The 19,739-nt window shown below is 44.3% G+C and overlaps 1 protein-coding gene across 1 annotated transcript in view; it reads right to left on the bottom strand.

Moving 5' to 3' along the window:
* The window catches only part of LOC311141126 (uncharacterized protein), a gene marked incomplete at its 3' end in the record, with an annotated part of 234,123 nt that overhangs the window by 130,451 nt on the left and 83,933 nt on the right, over positions 1-19,739 (bottom strand). The window lies entirely within an intron of this gene.

Here is a 19,739-nt window from a genome sequence, read left to right as displayed (position 1 = left end):
AGCACTGATACATTTACAAAGGTGCGTGAGCAAAGCTTTCCTCCAGGCCCTATGTGTTAGTTAGGCACATCGAACACAAACACAAAGAATGGGCGTAAAATCTCTGGGGTGAGAGTCTCGTCTGGTCTCTGTTTAATAGGATGACAAAAAGAAAGAGCTCTCCCAGCTCGTGGGCTGAGATGACGCGACTTTGAGAGGAGGCTTTAATATTACTGACATCCAGCCCTGTGCGCGACTCCAAACAGAACAGTGCTCTTCATCCCCACTAAGGCATCACATTCATTTCTAATGAGGCCAGAGAGAAAGCCAAACCGGGCTACTTGTCATGCAATTCATTCCGTGAGAGCCATCTTTGAAGTGATTTACCGGGACAAAGCGAGACAAACTGACAACAAAGGACAAGAAAAGTGCTACCAGGTGTTCTCCCTCTTTAGGGGCTCTGAACCTTCAAATCAAATCAAATCACATTTTATTGGCCACATGCGCCGAATACAACAGGTGCAGACATTACATGCCACCCATCAATATTCATAATCTCAAAGAGGAGATTGGCAGTTCAAAGTTATTCAATTTGCATGGCAGACCCCCCCCCCCCGGGTTATTATTAATAGAAGCATGTCTAGTTAGCACGCTTGGTGTTTGAGCTGTGGTATCAATTAGAATTACACTCACTGATATTGTGTCTGGTGGTGTGAGTGTGTGTTTCATGGCAGGAGGAACACACAACACATTAACATTCTAACGTTCACACATCACTCAGGGATGAGCAACTGGCAGCCCGCGACCACCCTTTTGTAGGCCTGCGGATCAATTTCCCCCAAAATATATATTTACAGGTACTATACCAGTCAAAAGTTTGAAAACGCCTACTCATTCAAGGGTTTTTCTTAATTTTTACATTGTAGAATAATAGTGAAGACATCAAAACTATTAAATAACACATATGGAATCATGTAGTAACCAAATAAGTGTTAAACAAATCAAAATATATGTTATATTTGAGATTCTTCAAATAGCCACCCTTTTACCAAAAAGGGCTATCTTCTGTATACCCCCCTACCTTGTCACAACACAACTAATTGGCTCAAACGCATTAAGAAGGAAATAAATTCCACAACTTAACTTTTAAGAAGGCACACCTGTTAATTGAAATGCATTCCAGGTGACTACCTCATGAAGCTGGTTGAGAGAATGCCAAGAGTGTGCAAAGCTGTAATCAAGGCAAAGGGTGGATATTTGAAGAACCTCAGATATAAAATATATTTTGATTTGTTTAACACTTTTTTGGTTACTACATGATTCCACATGTGTTATTTCATAGTTTTGATATCTTCACTATTATTCTACAATGTAGAAAATAGTCAAAATAAAGAAAAACCCTTGAATGAGTAGGTGTTCTAAAATATTTGACCGGTAGTGAATGTAATTTGTTTTACATGTTTTTTTAATCAGCTTTTTTGTCATTGAGTTGTTGATTGGATATATCTGGTTGTTTTTACCCACAGAGTTGCTCGACTGATGGCAGGTTGAGAATGGTGAGACAAAAAAAAACATCCAGTCAGAGGTAGTCCTGTCGGCGAAAATGGCTCTTTGATGAGAGAGGTTGAAGGAGAATGGCAAGAATCGTGCAAGATAACAGGCGGGCCACAAACAGACAAATAAGATTGGTGTGCAGAACGGAATCTCTGAATTCACAACCCGTCGACCTTTGTCACGGATGGGCTATTGCAGCAGACGACTACACCGGGTTCCACTCCTATCAGCTAAAAACAAGAAGAAGCGGCTCCAGTTGGCACGCGATCACCAACACTGGACAATTGAGGAGTGGAAAACATTGCAGCGAGTTCAGTTTATTTGAGTGGCCTGCGCAGTCCCCAGACCTCAACCCAACATCTTTGTGATGAGATGGAACGTGCTGTTTGCAGCATGAATGTACCGCAGTCTAATCTGCAGCAAAAGCGTGATGCCATCGTGTCAGCATGGACCAACATCCCTGTGGAACGTTTCTGACACCTTGTAGAATTCCCCAAAGAATTCTGGAGGCAAAGGGGGGTCTGACCCGGTATTATATGGATGTACCTAATAAACTGGCCGGTGAGTTTATATATACAGTTGAAGTCGGAAGTTTACATACACCTTAGCCAAATACATTTAAACTCAGTGTTTCACAATTCCTGACATTTAATCCTAGTTAAAATTCCCTGTCTTAGGTCAGTTAGGATCACCACTTTATTTTAAGAATGTGAAATGTCAGAATAATAGTAGAGAGTGATTTATTTAAGCTTTTATTTCTTTCATCACATTCCCAGTGGGTCAGAAGTTTACATACACTCAATTAGTATTTGGTAGCATTGCCTTTAAATTGTTTAACTTGGGTCAAACGTTTAGGGTAGCCGTCCACAAGCTTCCCACAATAAGTTAGGTGAATTTTGGCCCATTCCTCCTGACAGAGCTGGTGTAACTGAGTCAGGTTTGTAGGCCTCCTTGCTCGCACATGTTTTTTCAGTTCTGCCCACAAATGTTCTATAGGATTGAGGTCAGGGCTTTGTGATGGCCACTCCAATACCTTGACTTTGTTGTCCTTAAGCCATTTTGCCACAACTTTGGAAGTATGCTTGGAGTCATTGTCCATTTGGAAGAGCATTTGCAACCAAGCTTTAACTTCCTGACTGATGTATTGAGATGTTACTTCAATTTATCCACATAATTTTCCTTCCTCATGATGCCATCTATTTTGTGAAGTGCACCAGTCCCTCCTGCAGCAAAGCACCCCCACAGCATGATGCTGCCACCCCCGTGCTTCACGGTTGGGATGTTGTTCTTCGGCTTGCAAGCCCCCCCCCCCCTTCCTACAAACATAACGATGGTCATTATGGCCAAACAGTTTTATTTTTGTTTCATCAGACCAGAGGACATTTCTCCAAAAAGTACGATCTTTGTCCCCATGTGCAGTTGCAAACTGTAGTCTGGCTTTTTTTAATGGCGGTTTTGGAGCAGTGGCTTCTTCCTTGCTGAGCGACCTTTCAGGTTATGTCGATATAGGACTTGTTTTAGTGTGGATATAGATACTTTTGCACCTGTTTACTCCAGCATCTTCACAAGGTCCTTTGCTGTTGTGCTGGGAGTGATTTGCACTTTTCGCACCAAAGTACATTCATCTCTAGGAGACAGAACGCGTCTCCTTCCTGAGCGGTAGGACGGCTGCGTGGTCCTATGGTGTTTATACATGCATACTATTGTTTGTACAGATGAACGTGGTACCTTCAGGCATTTGGAAATTGCTCCCAAGGATGAACCAGACTTGTGGAGGTCTAAAAAAAAATTCTGAGGTCTTGGCTGATTTCTTTACATTTTCCCATGATGTCAAGCAAAGAGGCACTGAGTTTGAAGGTAGGCCTTGAAATACATCCACAGGTACACTTCCAATTGACTCAAATGATGTCAATTAGCCTATCAGAAGCTTCTTAAGCCATGACATCATTTTCTGGAATTTTCCAAGCTGTTTAAAGGCACAGTCAACTTAGTGTATGTAAACGTCTGACCCACTGGAATTGTGATACAGTGAATTATAAGTGAAATAATCTGTCTGTAAACAATTGTTGGAAAAACTACTTGTGTCATGCCAAAACGATTGTTTGTTAACGAGTGGTTGAAAAACAAGTTTTAATGACTCCAACTGTATATATATATATATATATATATATATATATATATATATATATATATATATACACACACAGTCAGGGAAAAAAGTATTTGATCCCCTGCTGATTTTGTACGTTTGCCCACTGACAAAGAAATGATCAGTCTATAATTTTTATGGTAGGGTTATTTGAACAGTGAGAGACAGAATAACAACAAAAAAATCCAGAAAAACGCATGTCAGAATTGTTATAAATTGATTTGCATTTTAATGAGGGAAATAAGTATTTGACCAAATCTCAATCAGAAAGATTTCTGGCTCCCAGGTGTCCTTTATACAGGTAACGAGCTGAGATTAGGAGCACACTCTTAGTCACCAAGAAAACAATTGGTAACACACTACGCCGTGAAGGACTGAAATCCTGCAGCGCCCGCAAGGTCCCCCTGCTCAAGAAAGCACATATACAGGCCCGTCTGAAGTTTGCCAATGAACATCTGAATGATTCAGAGGAGAACTGGGTGAAAGTGTTGTGGTCAGATGAGACCAAAATTGAGCTTTTTGGCATCAACTCAACTCGCCGTGTTTGGAGGAGGAGGAATGCTGCCTATGACCCCAAGAACACCATCCCCACCGTCAAACATGGAGGTGGAAACATTATGCTTTGGGGGTGTTTTTCTGCTAAGGGGACAGGACAACTTCACCGCATCAAAGGGACGATGGACGGGGCCATGTACCGTCAAATCTTGGGTGAGAACCTCCTTCCCTCAGCCAGGGCATTGAAAATGGGTCATGGATGGGTATTCCAGCATGACAATGACCCAAAACACACGGCCAAGGCAACAAAGGAGTGGCTCAAGAAGAAGCACATTAAGGTCCTGGAGTGGCCTAGCCAGTCTCCAGATCTTAATCCCGTAGAAAGTCTGTGGAGGGAGCTGAAGGTTCGAGTTACCAAACGTCAGCCTCGAAACCTTAATGACTTGGAGAAGAACTGCAAATAGGAGTGGGACAAAATCCCTCCTGAGATGTGTGCAAACCTGGTGGCCAACTACAAGAAACGTCTGACCTCTGTGATTGCCAACAAGGGTTTTGCCACCAAGTACTAAGTCATGTTTTGCAGAGGGGTCAAATACTTATTTCCCTCATTAAAATGCAAATCAATTTATAACATTTTTGACATGTGTTTTTCTGGATTTTTCTGTTGTTATTCTGTCTCTCACTGTTCAAATAAACCTTCCATTAAAATGATAGACTGATCATGTCTTTGTCAGTGGGCAAACATACAAAATCAGCAGGGGATAAAATACTTTTTTCCCTCACTGTATATATATTTATTTTATCAGGAACTCAGTCGGGGTCTCACCCTTTTACTGAGATTTACAATAGTAGAATACACAAAGTGCAATTTCTAAATTAGACATTTCGAAAGTCACTAAATTAGCCCATGTCAGCTAAATGTTTTTCGATTGGTAAGTTAGTCTAGCCAGCTATCTAAACTTGGAGTAATCATGTTTGAATTACCGACCTTTTGATTTTGTTAGTCACTCTCACTCAGATTTCATATTAAAAACTGCAAATATTTCTCTCAACCCTATAGCAAAAGTTGCAGGAAATTATCTGTGAAACCGTTAATTTTTCTCTCCTCCCCATGGCAAAATGACTAGAATCGCATGACATTTGTTATAAAATTGTCAAATATTCTATCAGCCCATGACAAAATGTGTAAAATTGCCGCAAACTTGCTTTAAAATGGCAACATTTTCTCTACACCCGTGACAAAATGTTTAGAATTGAAGGAAATTAACAAAAAAAATGTTTCTCTTCGCTGTCAAGAGGGGGCCCATTAGGTTGGGGAATGGAGTGGGGGGTGGGGGGGGGGCAATAAAATTTTACTTAGGGCCCCTAAAAGGCTAGGGCCGGCTCTGACCGCATATTCAACATCTCATATGTTCTTCGTTGTATGTTTTGAAACATTTGCAACACAAACGTATAAAGTGTGGTTGTACATGTTGTAGAATTGTCTGCAATAGCCTTCTGAACCAGATGTAGCATGGTACTTAACATTTACATTTTAGTCATTTAGCAGACGCTCTTATCCAGAGCGACTTACAGTTAGTGAACACATATATATGTATATTTTTTTTTATACTGGCCCCCCGTGGGAATCGAACCCACAACCCTGGCGTTGCAAACGCCATGCTCTATCAACTGAGCTACATCCCTGCCGGCCATTCCCTCCCCTACCCTGGACGACGCTGGGCCAATTGTGCGCCGCCTCATGGGTCTCCCGGTCGCGGCCGGCTGCGACAGAGCCTGGATTCGAACCAGGATCTCTAGTGGCACAGTTTGCACTGCGATGCAGTGCCTTAGACCACTGCGCACTCTGACCCTGTTATCCTCTATAGTTAGTCACCTGTGATATACTTGAGCAAAAATTTGTGGAAAAACAAAAAAAATCTGCAAAATATAAGAAAGGAACTGTAGAATCTATTTAGTGTATTTTTATTTTTATCATTGAGGTTTACAGTTTTGGACCCTTGTGTACTAGGCAGTAAGTGAAACTCACTACACATGAGCACAGTTTACATTATTTATTTATTAAATTTTTTGTGACCCCCACCCCCATCAAAGTTGCCCATCCCTGATATAGCTGGTTGCACTGTAACCTCCATGATTACCTAAATAATAACTTCTGCTTGCAAGACTAAACCAGCGTTCAACCTGGGGAACATAAGCACACACATAGACCAAAAACAAAAACAGCAAGAAATTATGACACCATCTGGAAAGCTTTGGTTGGGAACGCCTGGAAATGAGAAGCATGTGGAGCAGAGAACAAACACTAAACCGCAGCAGTTTACCAGGATAATGTTTTGTCACATGTACACACCCCGAGCCAGACGGGGAGGGACAGAGAGAGAGGATAGAGGAGGGTAGACTGAGAGAGGGACAGAGAGAGAGAGAGAGAGAGAGAGAGAGAGAGAGAGACTGGATCTGGACGGGAACAGGGATCTGCTAGTCTTCACAGGCAGACATAGTAACAGGAGAGACCACTAGGCTGGCCTGACCCCAACACGTTGCTGTGGCAACAGCGAGCTTTGTTGCCAAATTGCACTAGAAGGGAGGGGAGGATGGGGGAGGGGGGAAAGGCCTGTATAAAACCCACACAGCCATCCCAGGCAGGCAGCTAAAGTATGGTACGGCCTGCATCTGAATATGGAGCAGGGGCATACCCTGGGATGTGGAAGCACACTGCAGACAGGCCATATAGGGAGGGTAGTACAGCTAGTCAGCAGCATCCCCTGGTCTGGTCATTTCCTGCGGTGCTTTTCACCGGGCATTCATAAACCACAAGGCATGGCCAGATAGAGAGAAGGAGATAGAGAGAGCAAGAAAGTCAGAGAGTAGGAGAGAGAGTTATGAGAGAGAGAGGGTATGACAGAGACAGCAAGGCAGAGGGAACAGGAGAGAGAGGAAGAGAGAAATAGAAAGGCAGACAGGAAGAGAGAGAGAGCGAGAGAGGGAGCGAGAGGGGGCCTTCTGGAGAGAGAGAGGGGGCCTTCTGGAGAGAGAGAGGGGGCCTTCTGGAGAGAGAGAGGGGGCCTTCTAGAGAGAGAGAGGGGGCCTTCTGGAGAGAGAGAGGGGGCCTTCTGGAGAGAGTGAGGGGGCCTTCTGGAGAGAGAGAGGGGGCCTTCTGGAGAGAGAGAAGGGGCCTTCTGGAGAGAGAGAGGGGGCCTTCTGGAGAGAGAGAGGGGGCCTTCTGGAGAGAGAGAAGGGGCCTTCTGGAGAGAGAGAGGGGGCCTTCTGGAGAGAGAGAGGGGGCCTTCTGGAGAGAGAGAGGGGGCCTTCTGGAGAGAGAGAGGGGGCCTTCTGGCAGTGGTGTCTAATGCACATCATCACATTTTGCCCGGCACTTCTCTTTCCACCCTCAGTAATTATTTAGGAGACACAAAGAGCCCAGCTGGGGATCACTTTTACATTAGAGGCTACAGAGAGGTTACAGGGGCATCTTTAAACAATTAGATACACTATGCCAGCCACGGTGTGCTTACAGAACCACACTACATAGATACCAGTTATCCTGCGGTCGTTTCTAATGGCATTTTAATGGTTTTGTAGAATGATGTTGCCGGTTTCTGCTGTTTGTGTTTCAGTAATCTGTTGTTAAACATGTTAATTGTGTTTTAATTAATCCCTTGGGAGAGAGTGTGACAGCTTGAATACATTATCAATGCTCTGATGGTTTATTGAAGTAAATCCATGTCTCAGTTACAATGTCCACTATAACAACATCACAGCCCTGATCAAAGTATTTTGTGCATGTGTGTATGTGTGTGTGTGTGTGTGTGTGTGTGTGTAAGCAGTCAGTCATTCTCTCATAATCCCCTGAGAGTGAACTAGGGACTACTTCTGCTTGGTCCCAATGGTTTTGCTGTCACAACTCAATGATAGCACCACCTCTCTGTGCCACATTCATACGGTTGGGTAACTTCTCCCCATTACAGCTGAGCAGCTTTACTGATGGAATTGGGCCCCCAGACCACCATTGGGGCCTGTCAGAAAGAGTACACAACATGAAACTCCTGCCACTCCATACAAACAAAAGAACACACATAATCCAAAACTACTGAAAGACTCAAACACTCCTGTCTCACACACACACACACACAAATGTCTAAAAAACATTTCTGAGCGGACTGTTTGATCTGCCAGCAGGGTGAGGTGTAGAGGCGTCTATTCCGCCAGCTGTCTCATCTCCATTAAACATGTCATCCTGCGTGGTCCTCATCCTCCCTTTGACAGGCAGCCGTCATCTCTATCTCTCTCTTTATGGTGTAAATTACCAGCACCTGCAGCTGCCGCAGCCACCCGCCTCCCACGAAAAGGAGAGATTTGTAACGCAGCTTCAAAAATATCTAGCTCTCTTCACTGCCCTTCAGGGTGTGGATTTATGCATAAACGGTGGGCTGTTTCTGCACACATTAGCAGCCGGTAAATCACTGGGCCTGGTGGTGTGATTTAGATTGCATTGATTTAGCTGAGCACTTTATTGTACAACATCGTGCAGGCACTACCCCCTGATCTAATGCTGCTGTCAGTCCACACACACACACACACTAATGCACACACACACAGACACAGCCACGCACACAGCCAGGCATACAGGCACGCACACTGGCGTACGCTCACATACACACATACACCTTTAATTAAGTGGTAGCATACCCTTTAATTTACTCTGGCACACCGGCTATATCACTTTCTAAAAAGCACCGACCTCACTAAGCCAAACAGCTAATCATTATTTTAACATAACAGACCGCAGTCAACTTCAACAGTGATCAATGTCATAATTGGCCCACCAAAAGGATGAAATAAACAGATATGTTCTCTTTTGTTAACAAATGTCATGCCATTTTCCTTTTCATTTACTTCCTCCCTAGACTAATCCCTACTCATTTAGCAGACGCTCTTATCCAGAGTGAGTGCATACATATTTATTTATTTTTTCATACTGGCCCCCCGTGGGAATCAAACCCACAACCCTGGCGTTGCAAGCGCCATGCTCTACCAACTGAGCTACACTCCACAGAATAAGTTCATCAGTCATTCTGGTGGTTTGTATAAAAGTCTCTCTCCCTCCCTCCCGGGGGGGGGGGGGGCTTGATTGAAGTAATTTTATAAACATGCGGCAAGCCATCAATCCATCCATCCATCCATCCAGCGAGCCCAGGCTCTCATTAGTAGCCAAGCTCCTGATAGGGGAAAGGGCTCCTGTGTAGACTGAAGCAGCCCCCCCCCCCCTTCTCTTTCATCAAAGAGGAACTCTCCAGGCAGTAGGGATCAGGATCTTCACCTCCACATCCAGGCCCTGCCGTCACCTCCACATCCAGATAACAGGTGGTTATCTGTAAACCCCAGCGAATTAGCACTCTGCTCCCCAGTCTTCTCCAATCCTTTCTCTCTTTCTCTCTGTGCCTGCCTGTCTTTATTTATAGAGGTGTGAGTGATGGATGGGGTTCTGGACAGACTGACACCATATGGCATGGCTGGGTCCCGTGGAGAAGAACGAGGGGAGAAGTATGGGGGACATGGTGACAATGGGGTGGTGCAAACAACAATAAACCCCACTCTAAATCTCTTTAATGGATCTGCTCTGACAAGTTCCCAGGAAACAAGAGAGGCCTAGCAGGGGCTGCATGTGCAACATCATTGAGAGTGAAAGAGGAGGAGGAGGAGGGAGTGAATGACAGAAAGGGAGACAGAGAACTGGCTGACTGGCTGACTAGCTGCAATGTAATTTTGTAAAAAATACATACAGTATGTTGATTCAACATACAATTGTAAGGCAACCAGCTGCAATAGGATACCAATCAAATGCGCCAAATACAAAAGGTGTAGACTTTACCGTGAAATGCTTACTTACGAACCCTTTCCCAACAATGTAAAGTAAAAAAATCAAAAGAAAGGAAATATTAACACTATAAAATAACAATAACGAGGCTATATACAAGGTGTGGATGTTGCCTGTAATCCATGGCTTCTGGTTGGGATATGTACGTACGGTCACGGGGGGGACGATGCCGTCGATGCACGTATTAATACAGCCGGTGACTCCTCAGTGTCATCGGATGAATCCCGGAACATATTCTAGTTTGTCCTAGCGAAACAGTCTTGTAGCTTAGCATCCGCTTCATCGGACCACTTCTGTCTTGAGCGCGTCAGTGTTTGTGTGTTAAAATTTTGTTGAGCAAACTCACAATACTATTGCAGCTGGTTGCCTTACAATTGTACGTTTAATCAACATCTTATTTTAATTTTTTTCAATTTTGCTGACTGGCTGCTAACTTGCTGACATGATGCTTCGCCAGTTTATGCATGGGAGCCAATATGGCCTGCGAACTTTCCGCCCACTGTCACAGGAAGCTTCTTGCATTCCCCTCATCGGCCCAGGCCCACACAGGCCCAAAAATACAATGTGGTGTCAGTGACAGATGCACATTCCACTGGGGCTCTGTCTGTCTCTCCGTCTCTCTCTCTCTCTCTCTCTCTCTCTCTCTCTCTGCGGAGGAGAGGAAGTGAGAAGTCCACCTTTCTGTAAGGCTGCCACCTCAGCAACAGCTACTGACCTCCTGCTACTTCCTGCTCCTGATCTCCTCCAATGGCTTCACAGCAACACAACAAATAACCAAGTGTAGAGGCTCAATTCGTAATGTTAACTGTACCATGATGACAACAAATCAATTTGTCAAGTCCTCCCCCACTGTCGAATAGATTTAATACATCAGCGAAGCTTTGTCAAATATTGTCTGGCTCTTATTGACAGACTAATGCCTTGCCCTGGAGACAAACTCTGAAGAAAAGCTCAAACTGCCTCTTAATTGGATGACAGTTGAAAAATAACATATTCTTTCCCCACCCTATTGAAAGCTCAACAGTTTTGTCAGTTTCTCCCCCAAGCCCATCAGAGCAACAATGAAAAGCTTGACTGAATACCCACTATTTAACAGACAGAGGCACGCTTGGATACGGCTGTCCATGTTGCCTGTTGTCTGGTACACAGGGAGAGATTCACTCTGTCCTGCTGTGAGGTGGATGAGAGTGTGGAATGAGCTTTATTCACACTGGAGGAGTGAGAGTGAGAGGGAGAGACTGTGGAGCAATGTTCCCTCCAAATGGTTTTGGTCAAGTAGGCTACTGTGGCTATTTGATCATAATGTAGGCCTACCAGAGTGGCTTACCATCAAAAACAATGGTGAAAAACACATCCCATAACATTTTAACATGGAAATAGCTGTTCCATCATTCAGCCTGCAGTGGCAGCCAATGTTTAGTGTTCAATGCCTACATTCCATGATACTTTTTTTTTTTAAACACGCCGGGCTTGACATTAACCTGTTTATCAACTTGTTCTTCAGACAAGAAGGTGACTGAAAACGTGTTTGATGCAAGAAACCACTTTACAAAATAAAATGCATTATTATTCCATTACCATTATTACAGAGAATCAGACAAATTATGCTACGCTCTGCCTATTGGCTACTTACCGTCTCAAAATAGACTTCCCCTTTAAGAAATAAAAAAGCTCTTTACTTGACTCACTTTTCAAAGATGGCAAGAAATGCAGACATTTTGTGCTCTTGTTGGAAGCAACCACTCCCCCATTGTTGACTACAAATTAGCAATAACTGGGCTAATAACTCACTTACTAGCAAAGAATATGAACAAATGTGCACACGTGGCTTCATGCAGCTCTCACTTTGATCTCAAAACAAGCGCATCTATTCGCGACCGCTCATACTGTAGCCTAAACACAGTCCAGTTCAAAGTGAATGGCACAGATCCATATATGGCAATGGCTATTTGCATATAAGCCTACTGCAGTTCTGATTGGTTATGGCGGCGGTCTGTGTAAAGTACAGGCCTGAATCATTCCTGTCAATGCAATAGAATCCTACTCCAATACGCTCTGCCTACAACAAAAATCTCTTGCACAGTTTATTTTGCATATTAAATCTTGCATGGTTTGTTTTGTTTCGGTATATTACATTGAAAGTGGCTAATATTGCATTGATTCGATCATAACTCCCACAGTAGAGCGAAATGTTGATAGTGTTAGCTAAAGGGGAAAACTGTAGAAAGTTGAGTGAAGTTCAATCTCGTGCTTCTCTGTGCGGGCTCATATTTCTTCTGCGTGGAAGTCCGAGGGGAACTGCACGCACACGCGCAGCTTAGAGGGAACAGTGCTGTGGAGCCCTGGAAATGTGGAAAGAGGAAGGAAGGGAAGGAGGGAGAGATGGAGGGAGGGGAAAGTAGGCTGATACACACCAGACCTGGGTTCAAATTGAATGTTTTATTGAAAATACTTTAGCTGTGCTTGATTGAGCATGCCTGGCGCAATGGAACCAAGGGAATTGTCTCAAAACTGTAAAGCGAACTACCGTCTGGCACTCAAGTTTGGTTATACCGTGTCTCTCCTCTATATGCAGATCTTTCACCCTCCCTTCCTCCTCCTCTGTAGCCTGCCACTCCAGTACCCTACACACTGTTTCCAGCCCAGGAACAAAGAGTGTGTGTAATGTGAATGTGATACACAATCAAATAGCCTCTTGCCATAACCTGCCTCTCTCTCAGGGCTTTCTGTGGAGACAAGTGACTGGCTGCTGAGTAACACACAATGCACCTCTCCACTCCCCAGGGAGGTGCCTGTCATCCGATCCCTCTGAGCGGACCTCAGGCGAGTCCCTGGCTGGATGCTACACTGGGCCAAATTACAGGGGGCCACTTAATACTGTGGGTTTTCTGGAACCTACAGTGCATTCGGAAAGTATTCAGACCCCTTGACTTTTTCCACATTTTGTTACGTTACAGCCTTATTCTAAAATGGATTAAATGATTTTTTTCATCATCCATCTACACACAATACCCCATAATGACAAAGCTAAAACAGGTTTGTAGAAATGTTTGCAAATTCATTAAAAATAAATGGTCACTGACAGAGCTCCAAAGTTCCTCTGTGGAGATGAGAGAACCTTCCAGAAGGTCAACCACCTCTGCAGCACTCCACCCATCAGGCCTTTATGGTATAGTGGCCAGACGGAAGCCACTCCTCAGTAAAAGGCACATGACAGCCCGCTTGGAGTTTGCCAAAAGGCACCTAAAGGACTCCCAGACCATGAGAAACAAGATTCTCTGGTCTGATGAAACCAAGATTGAACTCTTTGGCCTGAATGCCAAGTGTCACGTCTGAAAGAAACCTGGCACCATCCCTACGGTGAAGCATGGTGGTGGCAGCATCATGCTGTGAGGATGTTTTTCAGCGTCAGAGACTGGGAGACTAGTCAGGATCGAGGGAAAGATGAACGGAGCAAAGTACAGAGAGATCATTGATGAAAACCTGCTTCAGAGCGCTCATGACCTCAGACTGGGGCGAAGGTTCACCTTTCAACAGGACAACATCCCTAAGCACACAGCCAAGACACCGCAGGAGTGGCTTCGGGACAAGTCTCTGAATGTCCTTGAGTGGCCCAGCCAGAGTCCGGACTTGAACCCGAGCTAACATCTCTGGAGAGACCTGAAAATAGCTGTGCAGCGATGCTCCCCATCCAACCTGACAGAACTTGAGAGGATCTGCAGAGAAGAATGGGAGAAAGTCCCCAAATACAGGTGTGCCAAGCATGTGGCGTCATACCCAAGAAGACTCAAGGCTGTAATCGCTGCCAAAGGTGCTTCAACAAAGTACTGAGTAAAGGGTCTGAATACTTATGTAAATATAATTTAAGTTATTTATTTTTAATACATTTGCACAAATTTATAAAAACCTGTTTTTGCTTTGTCATTATGGGGTATTGTGTGTAGATTGATGAGGAAAAAAACAATTTAATCAATTTTAGAATAAGGCTGTAATGTAACAAAATGTGGAAAAAGTCAAGGGGTCTGAATACTTTCCGAATGCACTGTATAAATCATAACCAGCTGGCACCTTGTGTTGGTGGAGGGCATAGATTTGAGTCTATAGAGCCGATTGGTGTCAGAATGCATTTATTCATATAAGTCCTGTTATGGGGTTTTTCCATTATGTTATCAGATCACAATTCATTTAATAATGAAATCTAATACATGTGCTATGTGTACATGTATGTTTATTAACCCTCATACATGTTAATATCTATTATCAATAATGACTTCGATTTCATTTGATAAAAAGTAACAAAATCCTGAAGAAACGAAGAGCACTGAAGAAAAGTCCTCTTGTCAGACAGGCACCAAAATAAATAGCTGGGTACAACAACCAAAACAAGCCCAGTTCTCAGCTCTGTGTCTGAGTCAACCAGTGCAGTGAAATTATGTGTTGAGTGTTTGTGTAACTGCATGCAGGTGCCTGCTCTGCATCCCAGGGAGAGGAGGAGGGCAGGGGAAAAGGGTACTTAAAGAGGCATGCGCCATCAGAGGCTCCACTCATCTGTGAATGTAGTGTGCTCCCTGTTGACCCAGCCTCCACACTGCTGCTCACACACACACACGCATGGACACACAGAAAGAAATATACAGTGAGGGAAAAAAGTATTTGATCCCCTGCTGATTTTGTACGTTTGCCCACTGACAAAGACATGATCAGTCTATAATTTTAATGGTAGGTTTGTTTGAACAGTGAGAGACAGAATAACAACAAAAAAATCCAGAAAAATGCATGTCAAAGATTTTATACATTGATTTGCATTTTAATGAGGGAAATAAGTATTTGACCCCTCTGCAAAACATGACTTAGTACTTGGTGGCAAAACCCTTGTTGGCAATCACAGAGGTCAGATGTTTCTTGTAGTTGGCCACCAGGTTTGCACACATCTCAGGAGGGATTTTGTTCCACTCCTCTTTGCAGATCTTCTCCAAGTCATTAAGGTTTCGAGGCTGACGTTTGGCAACTCAAACCTTCAGCTCCCTCTACAGATTTTCTATGGGATTAAGGTCTGGAGACTGGCTAGGCCACTCCAGGACCTTAATGTGCTTCTTCTTGAGCCACTCCTTTGTTGCCTTGGCCATGTGTTTTGGGTCATTGTCATGCTGGAATACCCATCCACGACCCATTTTCAATACCCTGGCTGAGGGAAGGAGGTTCTCACCCAAGATTTGATGGTACATGGCCACGTCCATCGTCCCTTTGATGTGGTGAAGTTATCCTGTCCCCTTAGCAGAAAAACACCCCCAAAGCATAATGTTTCCACCTCCATGTTTGACGGTGGGGATGGTGTTCTTGGGGTCATAGGCAGCATTCCTCCTCCTCCAAACACGGCGAGTTGAGTTGATGCCAAATAAATCAATTTTAGTCTCATCTGACCACAACACTTTCACCCAGTTCTCCTCTGAATCATTCAGATGTTCATTGGCAAACTTCAGACGGCCCTGTATATGTGCTTTCTTGAGCAGGGGGACCTTTTTTAGTCATTCACGGCATCGTGTGTTACCAATTGTTTTCTTGGTGACTATGGTCCCAGCTGCCTTGAGATCATTGACAAGATCCTTCCGTGTAGTTCTGGGCTGATTCCTCACCGTTCTCATGATCATTGCAACTCCACGAGGTGAGAAATTGCATGGAGCCCCAGGCCGAGGGAGATTGACAGTTATTTTGTGTTTCTTCCATTTGCGAATAATCACACCAACTGTTGTCACCTTCTCACCAAGCTGCTTGGCGATGGTCTTGTAGCCCATTCCAGCCTTGTGTAGGTCTACAATATTGTCCCTGACATCCTTGGAGAGCTCTTTGGTCTTGGCCATGGTGGAGAGTTTGGAATCTGATTGATTGATTGCTTCTGTGGACAGGTGTCTTTTATACAGGTAACAAGCTGAGATTAGGAGCACTCCCTTTAAGAATGTGCTCCTAATCTCAGCTCGTTACCTGTATAAAAGACATGTGGGAGCCAGAAATCTTTCTGATTGAGAGGGGGTCAAATACTTATTTCCCTCATTAAAATGCAAATCAATTTATAAAAATGTTGACATGCGTTATTCTGGATTTTTTTGTTGTTATTCTGTCTCTCACTGTTCAAATAAACCTACCATTAAAATTATAGACTGATCATTTCTTTGTCAGTGGGCAAACGTACAAAATCAGCAGGGGATCAAATACTTTTTTCCCTCACTGTACATACACACAGCAAACTCTTTCGATGTCTCACACTCCAGGCTTTCACCCAGATAGCTGGGTTAACCTTCTTTTCATTTCTCCCTCTGCAGGGGCAGGCAGCTCTCTCTGTTCAGTATAGTTCTGCCTTTCCACTCCACTATGTTCCCAGTTCACTTCCTAGTGTGTCTCTATTTAAATCACAGACAGGCCTGGGCAGAGGGCAACCTCCTCGATATAGCCTACACTGCAGAACATCATGTTTGTGTTAGATGAGCCTGACAACCAGTCAGGTGAAGACTGCTATGCATCCGTACCATTACCCCATTGGTTCTAGCACCAACTGAACAACATGGTGCTGTGTCTACCCAGGGGGCCATACTATACAACAGACTGACCTAGGAGAACAGAGGGAGAACCCAGAGAGAGGAGGAGTAAAGAAGTGCAGAGAAGAGGAATTTACAAAAAGACAAGTACCTCTAAGGTCTACGTTTAGCAGAGTCAGCCCAGCCCAGGCAGTAGCCCATCCTCTATTTATACCTCAATTTAATAGATTCATGAATTATGTATACTATACATAAAGAATCCTTAGAGATCAATCAGTGCATCAGTGTTTTGTCAAGCTGGGGGGTTTTAAGAGCTAAAAGTAGAATGCTATGAAGGCTAGGTGAAGTTCTGCTGATCTTCTGTATCGTCAGTAGGATCAGTATGGAGGTCAGGGTGAAGGCATCAGTAAAGTGACAGACTGACAGAGGGACAGACCGACGGACGGACAGACGACAGACAGGGCTGCAATCTATAATAGGAATTTGCCATGTCGCTCAGACAATCTACTTAGGGGCTGAGATAAAGTGCCATGCAGCACAGCATAGCACTCTCCTCCACTCAGACACTCTCCCACAAAGACACACACAACAGACACCAATGCACTCCGAAAGGCAAGGAGAAATCGCCACCAATCTATCGACAAACAAACAGCTTTTCAGCACGACTGGCAAAAGACACCCAAACACTGAAAAAGACATGAGAAAGGGTAGGCTGAGAATTCCAGAGAGCCTCTTATACTGAAAGAACACAATGATGTGAAAGCTGAGTGAGTTAGAATATTCAACGCAGCAGTCAGTCCCCCCACACACATAGACACACACACAACCACCGCCCCAACACCATTGCCCCAGATCCTTGACCAAGACGCTCCTTGAAAAGCAGAGGTCAAACCATAAAGCAATTATGAGTATGAGTCATCAACTGAAGCCTGACAGTAATACAATTACATCCTGTCTTGACTGGATGAGAGGATAGAGAAATACAGAGGGTTTTGTTTAACTCAACGCAATTCAACCTGCCTTTTGGTGTATATAAACAATGAATTAAGGGACAATGGTCTTCCTGTGGTGTTTCTAAGTGTATAAAACAGGTGACTGCCAGTCACTCCACACAACACTTAAAATGCCCTTGTGGTTGTACTGTGTGCTAACACCACACAGGGGTGAATGATGAGTCATGAACTGTTATGGTGCCAGTCTATTAGAGCAATGGACTACAGCGGAGGGGTTTTACAGGTCTCTGAGGTGCTATTGGCCCTGCTTACGCCTTAACAGAACTGTGAGCTTAGGCATGGCCAGAAAGGACAAAGGTGATAACTTTACACTGAACCACAACAATAACAAAGGTGATAACTTCACTCTGAACCACAACAATACAGCATATCTGATGGGCCACAGCCCACTAGAGATGAACCAATCAGAACTAATCACTTGAGTCAGGACTGTGTGTTGTTCAATAGACTCTTTACCCGTTCAGGTTAAGAATGACAGGACAGACACTTAGACATTTGGTCAAAAGTATGTGGACACCTGCTCGTCGAACATCTCATTCCAAAATCATGGGTATTAATATGGAGTTGGTCCCGCCTTTGCTGCTTTAACAGCCTTCACTCTTCTGGGAAGGCTTTCCACTAGATGTTGGAACATTGCTGCACGGATTTGCTTCCATTCAGCCACAAGAGCATTAGTGAGGTCAGGCACTGAAGTTGGGCGATTAAGCCTGGCTCGCAGTCGGTGTTCCAATTCATCCCAAAGGTGTTAGATGGGGTTGAGGTCAGGGCTCTGTGCAGGCCAGTCAAGTTCTTCCACACCGATCTCGAAAAACAATTTCTGTATGGACCTCGCTTTGTGCACGGGGGCATTGTCATAGTGAAACAGGAAAGGGCCTTCGGCAAACTGTTGACATGATCAGTCTATAATTTTAATGGTAGGTTTATTTGAACAGTGAGAGACAGAATAACAACAAAAAAATCCAGAAAAATGCATGTCAAAAGTGTTATAAATTGATTTGCATTTTAATGAGGGAAATAAGCATTTGACCCCTCTGCAAAACATGACTTAGTACTTGGTGGCAAAACCCTTGTTGGCAATCACAGAGGTCAGATGTTTCTTGTAGTTGGCCACCAGGTTTGCACACATCTCAGGAGGGATTTTGTTCCACTCCTCTTTGCAGATCGTCATTAAGGTTTCGAGGCTGACGTTTGGCAACTCGAACCTTCAGCTCCCTCCACAGATTTTCTATGGGATTAAGGTCTGGAGACTGGCTAGGCCACTCCAGGACCTTAATGTGCTTCTTCTTGAGCCACTCCTTTGTTGCCTTGGCCATGTGTTTTGGGTCATTGTCATGCTGGAATACCCATCCACGACCCATTTTCAATGCCCTAGCTGAGGGAAGGAGGTTCTCACCCAAGATTTGACGGTACATGGCCCTGTCCATCGTCCCTTTGATGCGGTGAAGTTGTCCTGTCCCCTTAGCAGTAAAACACCCCCAAAGCATAATGTTTCCACCTCCATGTTTGACGGTGGGGATGGTGTTCTTGGGGTCATAGGCAGCATTCCTCCTCCTCCAAACACGGCGAGTTGAGTTGATGCCAAAGAGCTCGATTTTGGTCTCATCTGACCACAACACTTTCACTCAGTTCTCCTCTGAATCATTCAGATGTTCATTGGCAAACTTCAGACGGGCATGTATATGTGCTTTCTTGAGCAAGGGGACCTTGCGGGCGCTGCAGGATTTCAGTCCTTCACGGCGTAGTTTGTTACCAATTGTTTTCTTGGTGACTATGGTCCCAGCTGCCTTGAGATCATTGACAAGATCCTCCCGTGTAGTTCTGGGCTGATTCCTCACCGTTCTCATGATCATTGCAACTCCACGAGGTGAGATCTTGCATGGAGCCCCAGGCCGAGGGAGATTGACAGTTCTTTTGTGTTTCTTCCATTTGCGAATAATCCCACCAACTGTTGTCATCTTCTCACCAAGCTGCTTGGCGATGGTCTTGTAGCCCATTCCAGCCTTGTGTAGGTCTACAATCTTGTCCCTGACATCCTTGGAGAGCTCTTTGGTCTTGGCCATGGTGGATAGTTTGGAATGTGATTGATTGATTGCTTCTGTGGACAGGTGTCTTTTATACAGGTAACAAACTGAGATTAGGAG

This window comes from Coregonus lavaretus (assembly GCF_964263955.1).
Source record: "Coregonus lavaretus genome assembly, chromosome: 14".
NCBI classification, from domain to species: domain Eukaryota; kingdom Metazoa; phylum Chordata; class Actinopteri; order Salmoniformes; family Salmonidae; genus Coregonus; species Coregonus lavaretus.
Note: the sequence above shows the minus strand (reverse complement) of the source record. Positions and strands in the feature narration are given on the sequence as shown.